Source organism: Canis aureus, chromosome 32 (genome assembly GCF_053574225.1).
Source record: "Canis aureus isolate CA01 chromosome 32, VMU_Caureus_v.1.0, whole genome shotgun sequence".
NCBI lineage: Eukaryota > Metazoa > Chordata > Mammalia > Carnivora > Canidae > Canis > Canis aureus.
In genome coordinates this window covers 30,907,052-30,927,678 of record NC_135642.1, presented here as the reverse complement: position 1 = coordinate 30,927,678, position 20,627 = coordinate 30,907,052, and the positions used below count along the sequence as shown (strand labels likewise).

General features: G+C 37.1%; 1 pseudogene; it reads right to left on the bottom strand.

Annotated features, from left to right (window-relative positions):
• Window positions 1–15,950: 15,950 nt before the first annotated feature.
• On the bottom strand, window positions 15,951–16,845 carry LOC144302875 (casein kinase II subunit alpha-like; annotated as a pseudogene).
• Between the last annotated feature and the right edge of the window lie 3,782 nt (window positions 16,846–20,627).

The following is a 20,627-nucleotide window of genomic DNA, read 5'->3' as shown; positions in this document are numbered from 1 at the left end:
CCCACAGCCTCTCCTGATAATGACAGCTACCGCTGAATGCTTCCTCTGGGCCAGGCACTATTCTGAGTGCTCTACAGGCATTAACCCATTTAAAATCCACAGAACTCCTTTGAGAAATATAGCATAATTATTCTCATTTTGCAGAGACAAATGTAGAGAATTTTTTTCTTTTGAAAACTTAGTTCTGTTCACAGAACCAGTAAATGGCAGAGATGGGATTCAAAATCTAGATAGCTAGAGCCTATGCTTTTAGCTTTTTATGTACACAAATAGTTTAATTTCAAAATAAGGAAAAAATACTCAAAGCTACTACAGTCTTCACATAGTCAGGTGGCTGTGGCTGCTATTTATAACTATTTTCTTCATTAATCATTCTGTATTACATTCAGCAATTGTGTTGACTGGCATGGTTCCTTGCCTGGTGGAGTGACCCAAACCTCTGTTCCTGAGGGATGTTGACCATAATCAGTCCTGTCTATATTGGGTTGTTATAGTTTTAATCATAGGACTGGGGAGTATTAAAAGGCTCCAGAGGATTTCTTGCATTCCAAACATATTCCTTCTTTCCCTCAGGTGGCAGCAAACCAATTTCCCTCCAGAAATTAGGTTCAGTCACCCTAGTTAGTAGGAATAAAGCCCTTTTTTGCCTCTTCATTCAGTGACTTGAAGATCCCCAAATGACCAGGTGGAAGTATCAGCTTCCATTTTCAGAGAACTATTGCTGTGTCCCATGGTAGAAGCATTCCTCCTTTGGAAAGTGTAACCTCTAGCAGAGTATATCCCACAGTTGTGGGGATTGATGAAAAAATATTTCTAGTGGATAACTAATGAGAGGAGTCTCTGCATTTTCATTCCTGATAACAATGCCATGAAACCTATCTATGGGAAAAGCAGCACTACATATCATTTGCTGATTTAAAGCACATACTGTCCCCTGGAATACAGTGTCCCAAACCTACAAGGTCTTGTTACCCATATGTCAGTGCATCTGTGCCTTAAAAAGCCATGCCACCATTCTATCAGGCCAGCCATTTTAGGGGAAATTGGGGAACATGGGCCCATTGTTATACTGCACTTGCTATAGAATGTGTTCTTTGATCAGAAGCTAGGCTATGTAAGTTATTATATTAGTGAGTGTGGCATTCACCAGTCAATGGGTGGTGGGTTTGCCAGAAATATTACAGATATGGGAAACAAATCTATATTCAGCATAAGTGTCTATTCCAGTGAGAATAAAGCTCTCTGTTCCTTCCATGGTGGAAGTGTTCCAGTGTAAACAACCTGCCACCAGGTAGTTGGATGATACCCTTCGGGAATGATGCCATATCAGGAGCTCAGCAGGTTGTTGGCAGATTAGGCACTCTGTAAGTGTAAAAGCCAGCTTGGACTTCATGAATAGTCTGTGTGAAGGAGCTCATGCTTACCCTCTATCTATGTCGCCATGGCTACTTTGTAAGTTCAGTGGGCAAGAATAGGGGTGGCTGAGGAAGGAGATTCCCTGAGGTCCACATGGCACTTCATCTTATCCACCTGATTAAGTTTATGATAATCCACAGTTATTCTAAGACATATATATCTTCTGCATTGGTGAATGAAAATGTGGTAGGAATCATCCTCAAGTCCTCGATGGTGTCACTAATCTCTATAATCCATTTAGAAATATGATTTTGCTTTTGACTCACTATTTTGATAGATAGAGACAGTTTTAGTGGCTTCTACTTGGCTTTTAGTGGCTTCCTACCATATCTCTCATTTAATGGGTCAATGAGCCAACATGGAAATTCTCCCAGTTTCTTAGTATTTTTATTCCAGTTATGCATTCTAGGTCTCCTTTAGTACTCACTATTATTAATGACCTTTAGAGAACAACCACCACAGATCTCTTAGAGGAGGATGAAGCCCACTAACCTGGCAAATGTATTTTTCATAGCCTTAACAAATAGAGTGTATTTATAACTCTGCAAGGGACATGATGGGGGAGTGGGTGAGCATGTCTTACCTTAACATGATAAATCCATTCTGGCATTCCAGTCCAAGACTTTAGACACTTTCCTCTACAACATACTAAGGAAGTTCTGGCATTCCAACTTCATTTAGTGTTGGCTGCCTTAACATCCAGTTTTCATTTAACAAATTAAGCAAATTGTTAAAGCTATCCACAGTGACCCAATCCTGCACTTGTACAACTCTGAAGTTTTATGTCTAGGTGCCTTGCTTAACTCACCCTAGTCCTGAACCCAGTAGAACTGAAGAACAAAAAGAATTTTTCAGTAACCTAAAAAGGTGTGTGCAAAGGTGTGGGCTACTAAGCAAAGGTGCAAAGGTGTGGGCTGCTAAGCAAAGAAATGCTTCTTTAGAAGTATTCAGAAAGCTGGAATGTTGGATGTAAAGCATAAAGAGCTCATCAGAAAGCTGGAACTTTATAAAGCATAGTCCAGAAACTCTAGGCCTTGCTGAAAGGAAACTCCTGGGTTTGCTCTCAAAATAAAGCTGGTGGTAATCTGAATCTAACTAATGCTGTATCAAATTATAGAGCCATATAAACTACTTAAGAGATTAAAGAAGTTTCCTCAACTAGTAGTTTTAATGGAAAAGAGACATGCTCTTTTCTGAGAGTAAATATTGTTTAATTAATTCTCTACAGGGTTTTTATATACAATATCTGGCATATGATAATAATAGTAAAGATACTGGCAAAGAAGCAACGAAGTGTGAGCTAGTATAAAAAGAGGAGATGGTCAAAAAAGCATTGCTAGAGATGGTCAAAATGTTGGAATTCTCAACAAGGACAATAAAATAACTACAATAAATATATTAAAGGAAAATATTGACAATACATATTAACAGATGAGAAGTCTTTGCAGAAATGTGAAAACTTAGAAAGAAACAGTATGGAAATACTAAAGATAAACATGATACAAGAAAAGAAGAATTTTTTTCATTTGATTATTTTATTAAAAATTTTTTAATAATAAATTTATTTTTTATTGGTGTTCAATTTCCCAACATACAGAATAACACCCACTGCTCATCCCGTCAAGTGCCCCCCTCAGTGCCCGTCACCCATTCACCCCCACCCCCCCGCCCTCCTCCCCTTCCACCACCCCTAGTTCATTTCCCAGAGTTAGGAGTCTTCATGTTCTGTCTCCCTTTCTGATATTTCCTACCCATTTCTTCTCCCTTCCCTTCTATTCCCTGTTTATAGCAACTGGAAAATCAGAGGTAGTAATCAGTAAACTTGAAGAGAGGTCAGTAGAAATTAACCAAACTGAAATGTAGAGAGAAAAAAAAGAATGAAAAAAAAAAGAGAAAGAAACAAAGCAAATAAGAACTAAGAAACAATATCAAATGATCTATACATCTGTATTTAAGATTCTAGAAGTGAATGAGATAGAGGACAGAGAAGTATTTGAAGAGACAATGGCTGAAGAACTAAATTGTCCCAAATTGATGCTTTATAAATCACAAGCAAGAGAAAGAATTACAGCAAACCTAAACACATCATACTCAAACTGATATAAACTAACATTAAAAAGAAAATCTTTAAAATGACCAAATTGGAAATACACACACACACACACACACACACCACAACACATTACATCCTCAAGAACAATTATAACAATTATGACTGACTTCCCATCAGAAATAATAGAGGCCAAAAAACAATGGGGAGACATCTTTGAAAGTGCTGAAAGGGGGGAAAATCTGTCAAACTAGAATCTCATATCCCACAGATAATATATACCTTAAAAATAAAGACAAAATAAAGACATTTTTAAGTATACAAAAGATGAGAGAAATAACTACAGCATACCTACATTACAAGAAGTGCTAAAATAAGTTCATCAAGCTAAATGAGAAATTATGCCATATGGAAGCTCAGATCTACAGGAAGGAATGAAAACCATCATAGGGAATAAATATAAATTTCTTAATTTATATTTGTACGTGTATTTTCATATCTTTAAAAGGCCATTAACATTTAAGCAAAAATAACAGCAGGGCTTTGTGGCATTCATAGTATATGAAGAAAGTAAAATATATGATGAGACCATAAAGAATAGTAAGACAGTAACATGAATTATACTGTATTAATAGTCTTATATTGTTTGGAAAGAAGTGTAGGTACATTGTTATGAATTAAAGATGCATATTGAATCTCTAGAGAAGCAACTAAAAAAAAACCACAAAGAGATATATCTAAAAAAATTAATAAAGAAGATAAAGGGGAATACTTAGAGTCCTTCAGTATACTCAAAGTAGGCAGGAAAGACCTAACAAAGGAAAAGAGTAACAGAAGAGACAAATAGAAAATATATACTGATATGATAGGCTTACCCAACCCTATCAGCAATTACATTAAATGTAAATATACTAAACACTTCACTAAAAGGTAAAGACTGTCATACTATATTAAAACACAAGACCAAATTTATGTCTTTTGTACGGATTAAAATCAAGCAAAAGAAAATAAAAAATAAAATTATAAGAAATAAATTGGATAAATACTAGCCATCAAAAAGCTTTAGCAGTTACATTAATATATGACAAATATTAATAAAAGTATTATTATAGATAGAGACATATAATAATCATAAAAGGATAAATTCATCAAGAAGACATAATAATCTTACATGTGTTGGTCCCTAATAACTGTGTTTCAAAATACATAAGGAAAAATTTTATTACTAAACAGAGAAGTAGATTAAATCTCTTTCATAGTTGGAAGTTTCAACATTCCTTCTCAGTAATTAATAGAATAAGTAGTCAAATTATAAGTAAGTCTGTAGAAGATTTGACAATATTAATCATCCAATCGACCTAGTTGATATTATAGAATAACATATCCAACAACTGTATAGTACACATCCTTTTCAAAGGTTGATCAATAAAATAAGTATCAATATACATCAAAGGATATAAATCATAATATGTTTTCTGACCATAAGAATATTAAATTAAAAGTCAACAATTACATGATATCTAAAATTTGGAGTATTTGCAAATAGAACAACATTTAAATGCCTTATGGATCAAAAAAAGATAGCACAAAAGAAATTAGAATTGCAAAATGAATTATAATGAAAATATAGTATATCAAAATTTATGACATGCTGCTAAAGTAATGTTGAGAGGAAAATTATGGGTTTAAGTGGATATATTAGAACTGGAGAAAGGTATAAAAACAACAATATAAGTTTCCTCCTTAGAAAGCAAGAAAAGAAAAGAATAATTAAAACAAAATAAATAGAAGAAACTAAAAATTCCCCAAAACAAATGAAATATAAAACAAATAATAGAGAAAATCAACAAAGTTTAGGCTTGTAAATGACTGTGCATAGTATCTTTATTCATAATAGCCAAAAATTGGAAGCAATGTCAATTTCCATCAACAGATAAATAAACAAATTGTGTTATATTCATACAATGACATATGGAGTGAACTACTGATACATGCAACAATATAGATAAATCCCCAAAACATTATGCTGAATGATAAAATCAAAACAAAAGAGAAAATATTTTATGATTTCATTTATATGAACTTTAGAATAGGGAAAACCAATCAATCGGTGTTTGCCTAAACCAGAGGATGAATAGGGATTGACTAGGAAGGAATACAAAGGAGCTTTCAGGAGTGAGGAAAATGCCTGTATCATGATCTGTTTATTCATTTTTAACTATTTCATTGAAGTGGAAATACCATATAGTTCTTCCGTTAACAATGTTAACATGTTGTCATTTACAATTTGAAAATTTTGTTTTTATTTATTCATGACAGACATAGAGAGAGAGAGAGAGAGGCAGAGACACAGGCAGAGGGAGATGCAGGCTCCATGCAGAGACCCTGACCCGGACCCGATCCCGGGACCCCAGGACGGCGCCCTGGGCCAAAGGCCCACGCTAAACCGCTGAGCCATCCAGGAACCCGTCACTTACAGTTTGATAATTTTTAGTAAATTGAACAATTCCATCACCCTAAAAGAATTCCCTTTCCTATTTGTAGTTTTTCCCCACTTACATCCCTATCCCTCATAAGTTACTGATCAGATTTTTATTTCTACAGTTTTGCCTTTTCTTGAAATGCCCTATCAATGCAATCATAGAATACATAGTCTTTTATACCTGACTTCTTTTAATTAGCATATTTTTGAGGTTCATCCATGTTTTTGTACATATTAGTAGTACCTACCTTTTTACTGCTAAGTAGTATTCTATTACATTAATACACTACATTTTACTTATCTCTTCATCTAATGATTGACATTTGAAATGTTTCCACATCTTGACTATAACAAATCAGCTGCTGTTAACATTTGTATGTAAGTCTTCATGTGAATATGTGCTTTCTCTTGGGTATATAGGAGAGGAATTGGTGAGTCACAGAATGACTCCATATTTAACTTCCATTTGCAAACTTCTTAAGAGACATTTTAAGAAACTGCTTTTTGGGGCTCCTGCATGCCTCAGTCAGTTCAGTCAGTGGAACATCTGCCTTTGGCTCAGGTCATGATCCCAAGGTCTTGCTTCTCCCTTTCCCTTTTTGCCTCCCTCCCCACAACTCATGCTCTCTCTCTCAAATAAATCAATAAAATCTTTTTAAAAAGAAAGAAATTGCTATTAAAGAAGCATCATTGAATTGGAAAATGTTTAGATTAGAGGCCAATAAACTTGCACTAACATCCTGTCCCTGGTTTGTAGCAGCTGAGTGACTATGGATAAGTCATTTAACCCCTGTGTTTCCTCATCTCCAAATGGGAGTAAGAGTATATTTTATCAATGTTACCAGAATTCATTGAGATAATGTTTATAAAGTGACCAGTAAAATACAAAGGGAAGGCTACCCATTAAAGGCAGCTAAGCATAATAGTAGTAGTGGTAGTGGTAGAAGTAGTAGTAGTAGTAGATAATGCCTCAAATACTTTGTTATTTGGGGAATTGAGTTAGCATAAGCAAAGTCCACTGATCATTCTCAAACTTCCAACCAGATCAAACAACAGGTATATGTTGTTTGAAGCATTTGCAGATATTTTCATTCTTCCTTCTTTTTCTAAGCTTCACTTGGCATAGGATCAGTAAACCCACCCAAATGCAAGCCAGCAGATAATGTTGTTGACAGGAGAGAAACTAGAAGGCAGAAGAGTACAAACCAGAAAAGCATGAGTAGTCTTCTAATTGTGGCTAAGAAAAACTTTTTCAGTGGCTCAAGACCTCAAGGGCTATCATATAGGAGAAATGTTTCTTTACGTAAATCTGTGCAGTGCAAAAAATTTGTCTCTCTACCTAATGTGTGCTTAGCAATAGGTTGTTAGGGGCTCATGGCATTTGGAGGAATACAAACATTCTTTGGCTTCAAGAAAATTGCCATCTAGTTAAGAGAATAAGGCCAACATCCAAGAAAGAGTCAAAAAGTGTAGTTCGTTGCTCTGTCATGTGGTCCAGATTCACTTACTATGGGAGTCAGGAAGGGAAAGAGATTTACAGATATGATGGAAATCTTCTTGAATGATGTAGGGTTTGAGATGGGTGCAAATCTTTCCTCTTTTAAGTTACAGAACTTTAATAAGGATTCAGAAAAAGAGTAAATACAGAAACTATAGGCAGATGTTTGGAGGACAAAAGGTAGATGAAATGGACATACTGTGAAATGACCACTCAATTCATATAAACTGACACTTCTGAGACAGATGGATACTAATATGGCCATTAAAATTTAATGTTCATAAATCAAATAGAAATGTCCCTTACATTCAACAATTTTGAGGTGAAGTACCCAGGAAATAGTCACCTTGCAAAAGAGAAGATGGCAAAATATCTTATAGTTATATACAATCTATAGCATTTCACAATTATGTCCAATTTACCATAGAATATATCCTGATCGTGTGGTAAATGCAGTGTGCACTCTGGGAACTTTGAAAGACACAGACACATACACATACACAAACATACAAAGGAAACTCATTTGGCCACAATCCAACCCTCCAGAGAATCTTCTTGCTAACATGTTGTCATTATCTTTTCACAACTGTCTATATGTGTGATTGAAAGTGTGCAGTCTCACAGAGCACATTAAAGCTCACTCATCCTCCCCCTCAGATAAAAACCAAGTCACCTTAGATAAAGAGAAGTCCTTCAGTCACTCTAGGTCACAGAACAGTTTGGGTCAGTAATTAATGTCCATCCCGGAGTAATAATATAAACTTCAATCTTCACTTAAAGGCCAAGCCCCTCCCACATTCTTTGCCTTTTAGTTGATCCACTACCTGCAGTGGTTAGGGGGCCTTTTCTTCTTTCATCTTTCCTTCTTTCCACCTTCTACTTCTCCTCTGACCTGCCCACTTGGTTTCTAATCCCACATAGCTGGAGTATTAGGAGTGAGAAAGGGAGGGGGACACAGCAGAATTCTTATTTGACTGATGCTGGTAAGTTGGCCTCAGCTCTATCTGGTCTTGGCAAGTATTTAAGCTCATTCTTTCAGTCATAGAGCATTTCTATGGGTTCTTTGGATATCCCCATACCATCCTTTTGTTGGGAGTATCTCACTTGGTACAGGTGGATGCATTTTTCTGGCCGGTCACTTAAGATGCTTCTCTGAGCCTCTAAGATCTGACAGCCATCTCCAGCTTGCTTCACTGCAAGTCTCGTGTTTGGACAGCATCTGAGACAACTGCTCACCAGTTCTCCCTGGCATACGGCCCTCAAACCTCACCCACAAGAAACAAATCTTTTTGTGGAGGGAGTGAAGTTACTCCCTATGCTGTAACCCCAGCCCTCCTTTGTCAGCTCCTTACTCCAGTGTTTTTCTTTTTAGGCTTCTCAAGCATGAGTCAGACACATTCAGGAGGACATAAATTAAGTTCTCCAAGTTGTCTCATTGAAATCTCTTTCCTAAGCTTAAAATTGGGGAGGAGAAGGATTGGCCTCATAGAAGATCAATAGCTCTCTTCTCTTTCAATAAATCCACTTTGCATCTGTAACTTAAGATTCTTTTTATACGAGAGGTTGAGTTGCAAGATTGTTTTGTGAACCCTTTCTTTGCAGATTCTACATGGTGCTTTCACCTCTGCTGTCTTAGGGTGATGGCTTAAATTGAGACTAATCTAGTTCTGTGTGTTTATGTGTGTGTGGATGTATATAAAGGAAATTTGGCTCCTATAAGACATGTCATTTGACTGTGACAGAGACTAGATACGTGTTCACCAACCATTTCCTCTTTTTCCTAGACACACAGCTATATAATATTTTTAGTTTCCTTGCACTTAATTATTCCCATGTGAGCATGACTTAGTTTTAACCAACAGAATATAAGTAAACATGACATGTGTTCTTTCAGGCCAGGCCTACAAAAACTCCCATACATGAACCCTCTAGATTTTGCCTCTTCCATTGTTTGGTACCCTGGAATGCAACGATCTTGGAAGCCACGTGTTGAAAATAACAGAGCCACAAGTGGAAAAAACTTGGGCTCTGAGTCTTTACAGGGAGAAAAGCTTTCCACCAATGAGGAATATTTACATGTGTTAGACTTTATGAGAGTAAGGAAGAATTTCTATTGCAATAAGCCACCGATATTTTGCTGTTCCAACTGCGAGCATTACCCTAATTAATATAACTTTGTTAGGTTAGAGTATTGGATTTTTCTTATTGATTTGTAAGATCCCTGTATTTATTATTTAATATATAATCTGCAATCTTGTCATGAATTTTGCAAAAAAAAAAAAATTCCCAGCTTTAATTTACATTTTACAGCTGTTTTCACGGCATTTTTACTACAAAAAAATGAAGTTTTTCACAGTGAGATCTGGCAGTCATTATTTTGATGGCTTGATTTTTTTGCCATTATGTTTTAGAAAGGTATTTTTGTATTTTTGGTATGTTGATAATTATAAATTTTGTTGCCAACCTCTCCACTGATAGATATGCTGGTATACTCAATAGCTCTTAATTCCTGGTTTGGAGGCTTCTCATCTAGATTCTACACTAAGATTTTGAAAGGGTCATTTGAAACTTACTTTGAGATACTGAGTGGAAGGATCCTCAACCAAAGAGGAAAATATATATATGTAATCAGTCCTGGTGAATAAGATCAATCACAAGAAAAACATCGTCAAAATTCACATAAATTCAGCTTTAGAGTTTTGCTAGTCCATCTCCTACCTGACACTCAACACTCCCAGGATAATTCCTTGCTGGTTAGAAATCTTTAAGAAATCTTTTGTTATTCCTAGCCTTTGAGCCATGATTCATTCACCCAAGTTTTATGATGCCACCCTCTACTTTGTCTCCCACATAAAAGCTGTTTTGACCTATAATCTATTTCTTAGGGCAATGGAAAACAGAATCTGATTTAATATGAGCCCAAATTATGCACATTTACATTACATATACCACACCAAAGCAGAGAATGGGAGAACTCATGCAGCCTTAGGGAAAGAATCTCCGAAATCCTGTTACTTTAGGCACTGCCACTCCATTTAGGAGCAGTGCTGACCTTAAGTCAGACAGTGATCAATATAATTATTTAGCCTCTGATTTGGTCACATACTAAAACATCTCCAGTGTTTAATAATCTGATTTCCAGCATTAGTTTACTCATGATTTCAGTGAAATACAAGGTGTTATTAGGGAAAAATTACGTGTCAAATGTGTCTTTCTTCCCAGAACTTAATCCAGTACCTGGCATATAAATCATCCAAAACATATGTATTGAATGAGTGAAAACTTTTGTCATCCTAGGACACAGAAATGGTTTGAAGGTATGATGTACAAGTTTACCTAAGAAACAAGAGAAACTGGAGGAAGAAGAATCGTGCTTTGCCATTATTTATATCTATTGTCCAAGAGCATGGGAACCTGAAGAGAATGTAAGCCCCAAGAAGAAGAAATAGTGAGCCCTGGGTGTGATCAGCAATTTCTTTTTTTTTTTTTTAACTTAAGTTTTCAGTAGTTAGCATACAATACAATATTGGTTTCTGGAGTAGAATTCAATGATTCATTACTTATATACAACACACAGTGATCATCGTAACAAATGCCCATCACCCATCTAGCCCATCCCCCACCCACATCCTTCTATCAACCCTCAGTTTGTTCTCTATGATTGAATCTCTATGGCTTGTTTCTCCCTATCCTTTTTTTCTTTCCCCCCTTCCCATATGTTCATCTGTTTTCTTTCTTAAATTCCACATATGAGTGAGATCATATGGTATTTCTTTCCCTGACTGACTTCACTTAGCATAATACACTCTTGCTCCATCCATGTCATTGCAAATGACAGGATTTTATTCTTTTTGATTGCTGTGTGGGGTATATATATATATATATATATATATATATATATATATATATATATTTATATATCTTCCTTATCCATTCATCAGTCTATGGACATTTGGGCTCCGTCTATAGTTTGGCTATGTTGATAATGCTGCTGTAATCACCGGGACACATGTATCCCTTTAAATTTGTATTTTTGTATCTTTTGGGTAAATACCCAGTAGTACAATTAATTGCTGGATTGTAGGGTAGTACTATTTTTAACATATTGAGGACCTCCATACTGTTCTCCAGGGTAGCTACACCAATTTGCATTCCCACCAATAGCGCAAGAATGTTCTCCTTTCTCTGGATTCTCACCAACATCTGTTGCTTCTTGTGTTGTTAATTTTAGCCATCCTGACAGGTGTGAGATGGTATCTCATCATGCTTTTATGATTTGTATTTCCCTGATGATGAGTGATGTTGAGCATCTTTTCATGTGTCTGCTGGCCATCTGAATGTCTTTTTTGGAAAAGTGTCTATTCGTGTCTTCTACCCATTTTTAACTGGGTTATTTGTTTCTTGGGTATTGAGTTTGAAAAGTTCTTTGTAGATTTTGGATACTAACCCTTTATCAGATATGTCATTTGCAAATATCTTCTCCCATTCTGTAGGATGCCTGTGATCAGGAATTTCTATATGTAAAAGGGGACAAGGGCTGTCCAAGAAAATGGCACCAATTTGGAGAACTCCCATGTGTGAGAAACCAAGAGAAAGTTCCAAGGGAGAAAGAACCTAGGAGAGAAGCATATGGCAGAGAGCCATTCCAGAAGCCTCATAGAACAGAGACAGGAAGATCCCCACCCCCTCTTTATTTCAGGGACTGAGTACCTTGTTGGTGAGCCACATGAAGAGAATGTGAAAGTATTATTTTATAGCTGAGGTCAGCCTTTGACAGAATGGAATGATGGGCCCTATATTTGGGAAGAAAAGGAAAGCCCCTGGCATTGTCATTTGTCAGTAGACTTTTGCTGTCTTAATGGAGGCAATGAGAAGTTGAGGAGTCATCCAGGAGGGAGAACAGGAGACAACATATTTACTTGCTCTTAATTCCTTAGGCAAATAAGGAATTAAGAGGCAATACTTACTTGCCTCTCCAACTTATTCAAAGAACCACAGAGCATCACTGCTATTATAGAGAGCTTTACACAGACAACTGTGGTTTGTCCTCTAAAATAGAGCTTCTCAGACTGTAATATGCATATAAATTGCCTCACAAGCTTGTTAAAATGCAGATTCTGACTCAGTGCATCTGGAGCGGGGCCCTAGATTCTCATTTTTATCCAGCTTCCAGTGATGCCAATATTGCAGGTCAGTCAGCCATTGAAAAGCAAGGATCCAGAAGATGTGTTCATGATATGACACTAAATTGGCTTAACGTTGAGTGGAAGGTGGAGCTATTTAAAAAAGTGAGGAACACCTGGAACTAATTGAACAATAATGACAAATGGAGGCACCAAAAGCACAGAAGGAGAAAATATATTAGCTATAATTAGGAAACTGTAACCTGTCACCTGTTTTTGTAAATAAAGTTGTATTGGAATACACACCCATTCATTTGCTCTGTGTAAAACTTTATTGGAAACAGAGATCTCATGGTCTACTATCTGGCCTTTTGTAGAAAAAGTGTTTACCCCTGAGCTAGAGACATCTGCTTCACTCCCCTGGATCATAAGATACTCTTAAAAGAAAGAGGCCTGTTTATTTCTTCATTGATGTTCAGTCCTACACTATGTAAGAATTAGAACCAGGGCCAAGGAAGATGAATAGTGTGCATTTGATAATCATAGTTGTGTTTACTGTGTGCCCAGTCCAAGTTAAGCTCTTTTGGAAGTGTAAGAAAAGTCAGAGCAATATCTTAGTTTTAGGAAGCTTAACATCTCATTGAAGGTGATTTTCCCTTCCTCCTTTTGAGTTTTCTGTAGATCCTTTTTCAGAAGTTCAGGCATACCAAGCAATTTGACTAAATGGCCAATCCCCAGGTACTCACGAAAAAATAGTTCCTCCATTATTTTACCATTTAAATAGGATGCATTTTATCATGTTTATTTAAACTTTCTTTTAATATAAACATTTTAAATAAGTAACAAAGCATATATGTAATTTGGTATTATAATATGTAACATAAATATTTCTCCATGTTACTCTGCAGCTTTTATAATCTTCACTTTTATGGCTGCATAATATTTTACTAATTGAATATCATAAATTTACTTAAACTTTGATGTATTATTGGTAACATATGATATCTCTAAGAGCTTATACATTTCATACCTGAAATAATTTTTGGATATATAGCTTTTTCTAAGTTTTGGGCTTTTCTCTTAGGATAATTTCTCAGAAGAACAGTTATGATACCAAAAAATATAAATACCTTTAAGGCATGCTATATGTATTTCTGAATTACTTTCTAGAAGGATTATATCAATTTACATTTCTATCAGCAGTGAAAAAGCCTTCCAGTTTGCCCATACACTTACTAGAATAGGATATCATTATTTTTGGCTAGTTTGGCAAGTATTACAGGACAATTATGGTACAAATACAGAGGTAATTTAATCCTCATGCCTGAACAGAAATTTCTATTATCTCTTCCTTCCTTGTACTTGAAAATAGAAAAAGAGTTGACATTGCTCATTCCCTTCATGGAACTAGAAACTGGAACCTTCTTATGATATTATTTGCTCAGGAGTCTGAATAAACCATCTCTGATTTGAATCACGTCTAAGAGTTTAGTTAATTTGGTTCTAAAAAGAACTCTTAATAACAACACCACATAGAAGGTGCTATCAAGGTATGATCCCTGAAGTGTTAAATTGAGGTTTCAATATGAAAAAAAGAAAAGAAATAAGAAAAGATAGAGTAAGCCACATTCAGTGTTTATAATTGCTCATATTTATATAAGCTTTTTTACTAAGAACTTTTACATTAATTATTTCATCGATGTAAAAGCATCATAAATTCATCTATAGGTAGAATAAGCACTGTTACTCTAAGTGTGAAGAAGCTAAATAAAACAAAGCTTAGGAAGCTTAAGTGACTTGCCTAAGGTTACAGAACTACTTATGACAGAGATTGAGCCAAAACCTAGAATATCTATTCATTAACCCATCCATCCATTTATTAATTAAATACTTATTGAGCATGCTGTATTTTAGTGCTAAGCCATAACATGAGAAAATTGACCAAAATAGAATAGTTCTTGCCCACACAGAGGTTATTGTCAGACAACAGGAAACAGACAGGAAAGTACTTACTGACATAACACCTAAATCCACCAACTGTATAAATTAAATTGTAGTCAATATTATAGAGGAAGGAAACAGGGAGAGAATAATGGAAAGCTATTTTTTTATTTTTTTAAATAAAACCAAACATTTATTTACACCAAAGAATTCTAACACTGGATCTTTCATATATGAAGGACAAACTATTGTATATGTATATACGCACACAGCAAGGGGTGGCAGGGCTGTAACAAGAGAGTTTATAGTTTTCCCACAATTACAGGTCTACCATTTCAGTTCCACTGGAGATAGTGGCTCTGCTCCTACCTCTCAGATACATTTACAAGACTGAACGGCAGGTCTTCTCACTGGATGGCATCTGAAGGAAGGGGAAGAAAGGAAGAAAAGAAGGTAGAAAGCTTGAGATGAAATTCAGTATGGCCGTATCTTCCATTAGCTCTTAAAGAGTTGCTAACATGAAACCTTTATAGACAATGTTTTTCTTTTGTAAAAAGCAGTAAGTTAAGCCCAGTAAATAACTGAATTCAAAATGGCCAAGTCAAAGAAAACTCAAAAAAGATTTTCCCTCCCTCCTCTTCCTCACCAGCCCAAGGAATAGAGCATGTGGGGAGATGAAAGGGGAGAGAACCAAGGTAAGGAGCCTGGGAAGGAAGATACTCTAATTTTAAACTGAATTGAAACTAAAAGTAAAAGTGAGTTGGGTTAGGGTTAGTTCAGTAAGACATGATTCATATTGAACAGAAGTTTTTAGGACCTGTCTGCACTTTGGGTAGATTTTCAGCATCTCAATGAAACTAAGACATATTTCCACTAGATTCACCAGAACAACCCCACTGAAGCACTTGGCATGAAGTGAGAAAAGTGACCAGCAGTACACTACTCTTATAGGTTGGGTCCTCCTTCCTCCTTCCTTTCCACCTTCTTGAAGAAGCTACATTTTTGTAATCTATGGAGAAGAGCATAAGATATAAACCCCACAAAGTGTGTGATGGTGGGGGAGCAGTGGTGCACATGGGAAGGTATCTCTACCCAAATGCAGCAGCCAGGATTGAGGCTGGTTCTTTGGTTCATCTTTGTTTTTAGTGATGAGAAACTGGATTTGAAAGGAGGGAAAGTTATGTCCTTGAAATAACTGTCCTTCCACCTGCAGGTAATTTTACAAGAAATCCCCAAGTTGTGAAAAGTTTGAGTTAAAAAAAAAAAATCAGCCCACTATAAATTTTTTTTTTTTTATGACTGAACTACTATAAATCCACAAGCAATGATTCCGACATGGTACTTCCAAGTATTTCAACTATCCCTGACAGGCACAAGCTGCATCAAGGAGGGTGCAGACTCCCCCACCTCTGCTTAGGCATCAGGAGACAGAAGAGGTCATTACTGCTGAGCACCAGCAGCAGCTGGAACAGGCATCCCAAGGGGATTGGCAGCAGCAATCACTGGTAAGCTTCCAGAGGTCCAAGGGGTGATGGGGTTGGCACTGGTGCCACTGACAGGCATACTGCCCCCCCCCCCCCGCATATTAGATGAGCCCATTTGAGACTAGTCCTTCACAACAGTATAGAAATAGGAGTACTTCATGGCCTCTGTTGCAGCGAGTCGTGACTGGTGATCATATTGCAGCAACTTATCCATGAAATCCAAGGCTTCAGGGCTGACAAGGTGCAGGTTTTCACTGCGGACAAAGTGTTCCCATTGCTTCTGGGAGTGTCTGCCCAAGATATAGTTGAAATGTGGATCTAATTCAATGTTGTATTTGTCAATAGAGTCCTATAAATCTTCTGTTCCTGAACCTTGGCTATCCACACCAATTGATCATAATTGTCATGTCCGTGGAAAAATGGCTCTTTCCAGAAGATCATACTTGCCAGCATACAACCCAATTTCCACATATCCAAACTATAATCATACATCTGATAGTCTACAAGTAGCTCAGGACCTCTGACGTATGGTGAAGCAACTCTGACATTATATTCTTGGCCATGATGGTAAAACTCAGCCATATCCCAATCTCTTAGTCATAGCTTCCTGTGCTCATGATCAATCATGATGACATTATGGGACTTCACGTCTCTGTGCAAAATTCCTATGCTGTGATAATAATCCCGGGCCTTCAGAATCTCATACATGTAAAATAGAATATCATAGTCTGTTAACATCCGGTACAATTGCTCAAAGTCTGTGTTGTTTATATGTTCAAAAACCAAGGCAAGAGTTCATGACACAGGGTCTTTAACAATATCTGCCATTGTGATAATATTGGGACTGCCTCATAAATTCTCCAAAATCTTTATTTCACCTTTAACTGGCTTGCGAATTTTAACAACTTTTTCATTATTTGTGATGTTGATGGCTTCAAATACTTCCTTGTATTTATCCCAGCTGAATTTTCCAACCAGCTACTAGTTATCCTGATTACCCTACTCCAACACATGTGACTCATAGTCCCAGTACTCTTGGAGTCTATGTGTGTTAATATCTATTTTAATGCTGGTCCTGCTTGGCACAGATCCTGACATGTCAAACAGGTTGGCGAATGAAGGTGGACTTGATGTTTGGAGATGTGGTGGTCACTGTGTTCAAAAGTGTTTGTGGGTAAGACCTTGTTTCAGACCTGTTTCCTTTAAACTGTAGTGGAAGCAGCAATGGCAGCAGCTATCCTCTCTCCTCACACAGAAAATACAGTGGTGGCAGAAGAAATGAAGGGTTCAGCAGCCTGGAAAGCTATTTTATTTAGTTAAGATGGTCAGAGAAAGGGACACCTTGGTGGCTCAGTAGTTGAGTGTCTGCCTTCGGCTCAGGGTGTGATCCTGGGATCTGGGTTCTGGGATCTGGGATCGAGTCCCACATCGGGCTCCCTGAGAGGAGCCCACTTCTCCCTCTGCCTGTGTCTCTGCCTCTCTCTCTCTCTCTCTCTGTGTCTCTCATGAATGAATGAATGAATGAATGAATGAATAAATAAATAAATAAGTAAGGTGGTCAGAGAAAGCCTCTATGAAGAAGTGCTATATAAGCCAAGATCTAAAGGCTAAGAAGGCTTCAGATGAGAGTGTGTGTGTGTGCATTCTAAATAGATCCTGATGTCCAAAGCTTCTGAGATGGAAAAGATCTTGACAGATAGCAGGAATTGAAAAAAAAAAGTCAGGCTGTTGCAATTTTAACAAAATACACCAACTGATAAGCCCTACCAAGCTCACAGAGCTTACAAACAGCTTTTATGAACTGTCTTTTGAGTATAAATAAACAAAAAAAGCAGACATCTTAGTAACATCTCCAAAATGAAAGAAAAGAACAAAATAATTTTTTTAAAGAAGGAGAAGGTGGGAAAAATACCCCCAAAGTCAAATGATAATATTCTTAGAATGGTAAGAAGTGATATGATATCCATAAAACAAGGACAGGATGCTATGAAAAAGGAAAAGGAAATCAAGAAGAATTTTTGAAGATTATAATCTGACAATCAAATTTTTAAAAACGGTAGAACAGTTGGAGGATGAAATAGGGGCAATCTTATTGATCCTATAAAAGCAATACTAAAGATAGATAATAAACAAGAAAAGAGAAGATAATCAGAAGATTAATACAAGAAACAACCATCCAACTAATCTGTTTCAATAAAAAAAACCCACAAATTAAAAGACACATTTCTTCATTTCTTAAAAAGATTTTATTCATTTATTCATGAGAGATACAGAGAGAGGGACAGAGACATGGACAGAAGGAGAAGCAGGCTCCCCATGGGGAGCCCACTATGGGACTCAATCCCAGGACTCTGGGATCATGCCCTGAGCTGAAAGCTCAACCACCGAGCCACCAGGCATCCCCACATTTCTTCATCTTAAAAGGGATCATCATGTGTTCAGCACAATGAATGAAAGAAGACCTGGTACTTTCCATTGTGAAATTTAGAACCCAAATATAGAAGATCCTAAAGTTTCTAGATAGAAAGGAAAAATGACACACAAAGTAAAAATAATCAAGGTGACATCAGCTTTTCAACAGCAACACTGAAAATTAGAAGAAAATGGACCACTGGTTCAAAATTCTGATTGGATGTGATTTTTAACATAGAATTATATTCTATGTAAATTGTGAACCAAAAGAATAAAGATACAATAAATATATTTTCATAATTGCAAGGACTCAAATGGGTGTACTCTTCCTTAAAAAGGTATTGAATGTAGTCAACTACACTTCAGTAAAAGAAAAAAAAAGCTATTGAAGAATGGTCTTAAGCAAAGTAAGATTGTAAACCAAGAAAGAGAAAGGGATCCAGTCAAGAAAGATTTCACATAGCACAGGAGAGTGCTGAAGGGGAGTCATGAGATGTCAGTGGTGCTGGAGAACCAGGTTGAATTGATGCAGTAGGGCAGACATTAAGGAGGTAAAGACTCCAGTAAAAGATATGGAACTGTCAGGTTTTCTGATATGTTTGATTTGGGGAGAATAATGCCACTAGACATTTACCAGTATTCTTTGATTTTAAAATTCTGTGCTTAGGCTTCTTTGATAAAAACGAAAACCAGTTTTAAAAAACCACAAGCCACTGGACTGGATGAGATTGTTCAGGACAAGAGAAGAGCAGCTAAGATTGAGTCCTGAGAACAGTGTAACTAAGAGGCCAGAGAAAGGGAAGAACGAGAATCATGTGAGTCAGAGAGAGAACATAGGAAGGGGTGCTGCTACAGAAAAACTGAACAACATGAGGATTGAAGGTTGTCCATCTGATTTGGCATCCTATAGGTCTTTGGAAACTTTGGCATGCATGTTTCCAGTGGAAATCATTGGTGTGGGGATAGGGTCAAAAGCCAAGTTCAAGTGGGGAAAGTTAGCGTGAGGCCAATGTGTGGACAACTATATTTATGAAGCATTTGGCTCTGGACTCAAGAAATGAGGTTGTTCATGAAAAGCACTATGGGACAGCAGAGACTTTTTCTTTTGTTTTGCTTTTCATAAAACACGATAGAGCATGTTTGTTTTTTGGTGGGGCTGATCCAGTCAAGAGAGAGAAAGACTGATAATGTGCAAAGGGGGAACAACCAAAGGGAGAACAGTATTTGAGGGGATGAAATCCAGGCTGCGTGTAGATGAGATTGAACTTTGGGAGGCTGAAAGGCACCTTTTCCATTTTAACCAGAGCAAAGAAAGAGAAAATGGGCTCCAATGAAGATTGCAGGTTTGGTGAAAGGAAGATGATTTTTCAATTTTATCCATGAAATGAGAAGTCATCATCGGAGAGTAGAGAGGAAGGAATGTAGGAGGCTTCAGGAGAGAAAAGAAGGTATAAAATAGCCCTCTCAAGGAAGAGGTAAGTAAGCCAACAAGAGAAAAATATAAGGCCTGCTGGGCAGTTTTGCCCATTTGAAGCTGGAGATCATGTATTTAAATTGAATCTTCGAGCTCCATTGCACTTTTCTATGCACTTTCAGCAACCGAGTTACTGAAATCGGGAATCAGATCGGGGAAGGAGAAAGTAGAGCTCACCAGGAGCTGGGGTTTTATCTGATGAATAAGGTGGAGGGAGTGAGAAGTGGAAGGTTTTGCAAAAGAAAAGGAATACTGAGGGAATAGTGGAAGGCAGATGGCCAAAGGGCAAGAACTGACCCAGTGAGAAAATGGGTGGGGGGGGGGACCCTATGCAGGAAACCTCTCACCCTGGGGATGTGGTCTTGAGGAAAAGTAGGTATTTGCACAATGTAATTATTTTTTCTGGGGTAGTAATTAGTAGAACAGGGTTGCATGCTTGCCAAGAGAACCTGTGGGGCTTTCTTTAAGGCTGATGTTCCAGGGCAAGACTAAAAGTGCCAACATCTGAGTTACCGCCATCTTCCTTTTTAAGACCCCCCAAGGGAAATAATTCATTTAAATAAGAGTTGATTTAAAGCTGACCCCTCCCCCAGTATTTTCCAGCTCTAATACTCCATGTGCTATAGAAGGAAAGGTCTAGGCTATGGAAAAACTGGTGTTTCAAATTCTGCAGCTTCCACTTCAAAGGCTTTGGCTTCAGAGACTATTTGCCAGAATATCTGTTGTTTTTCATGTATTTCTTAGAGA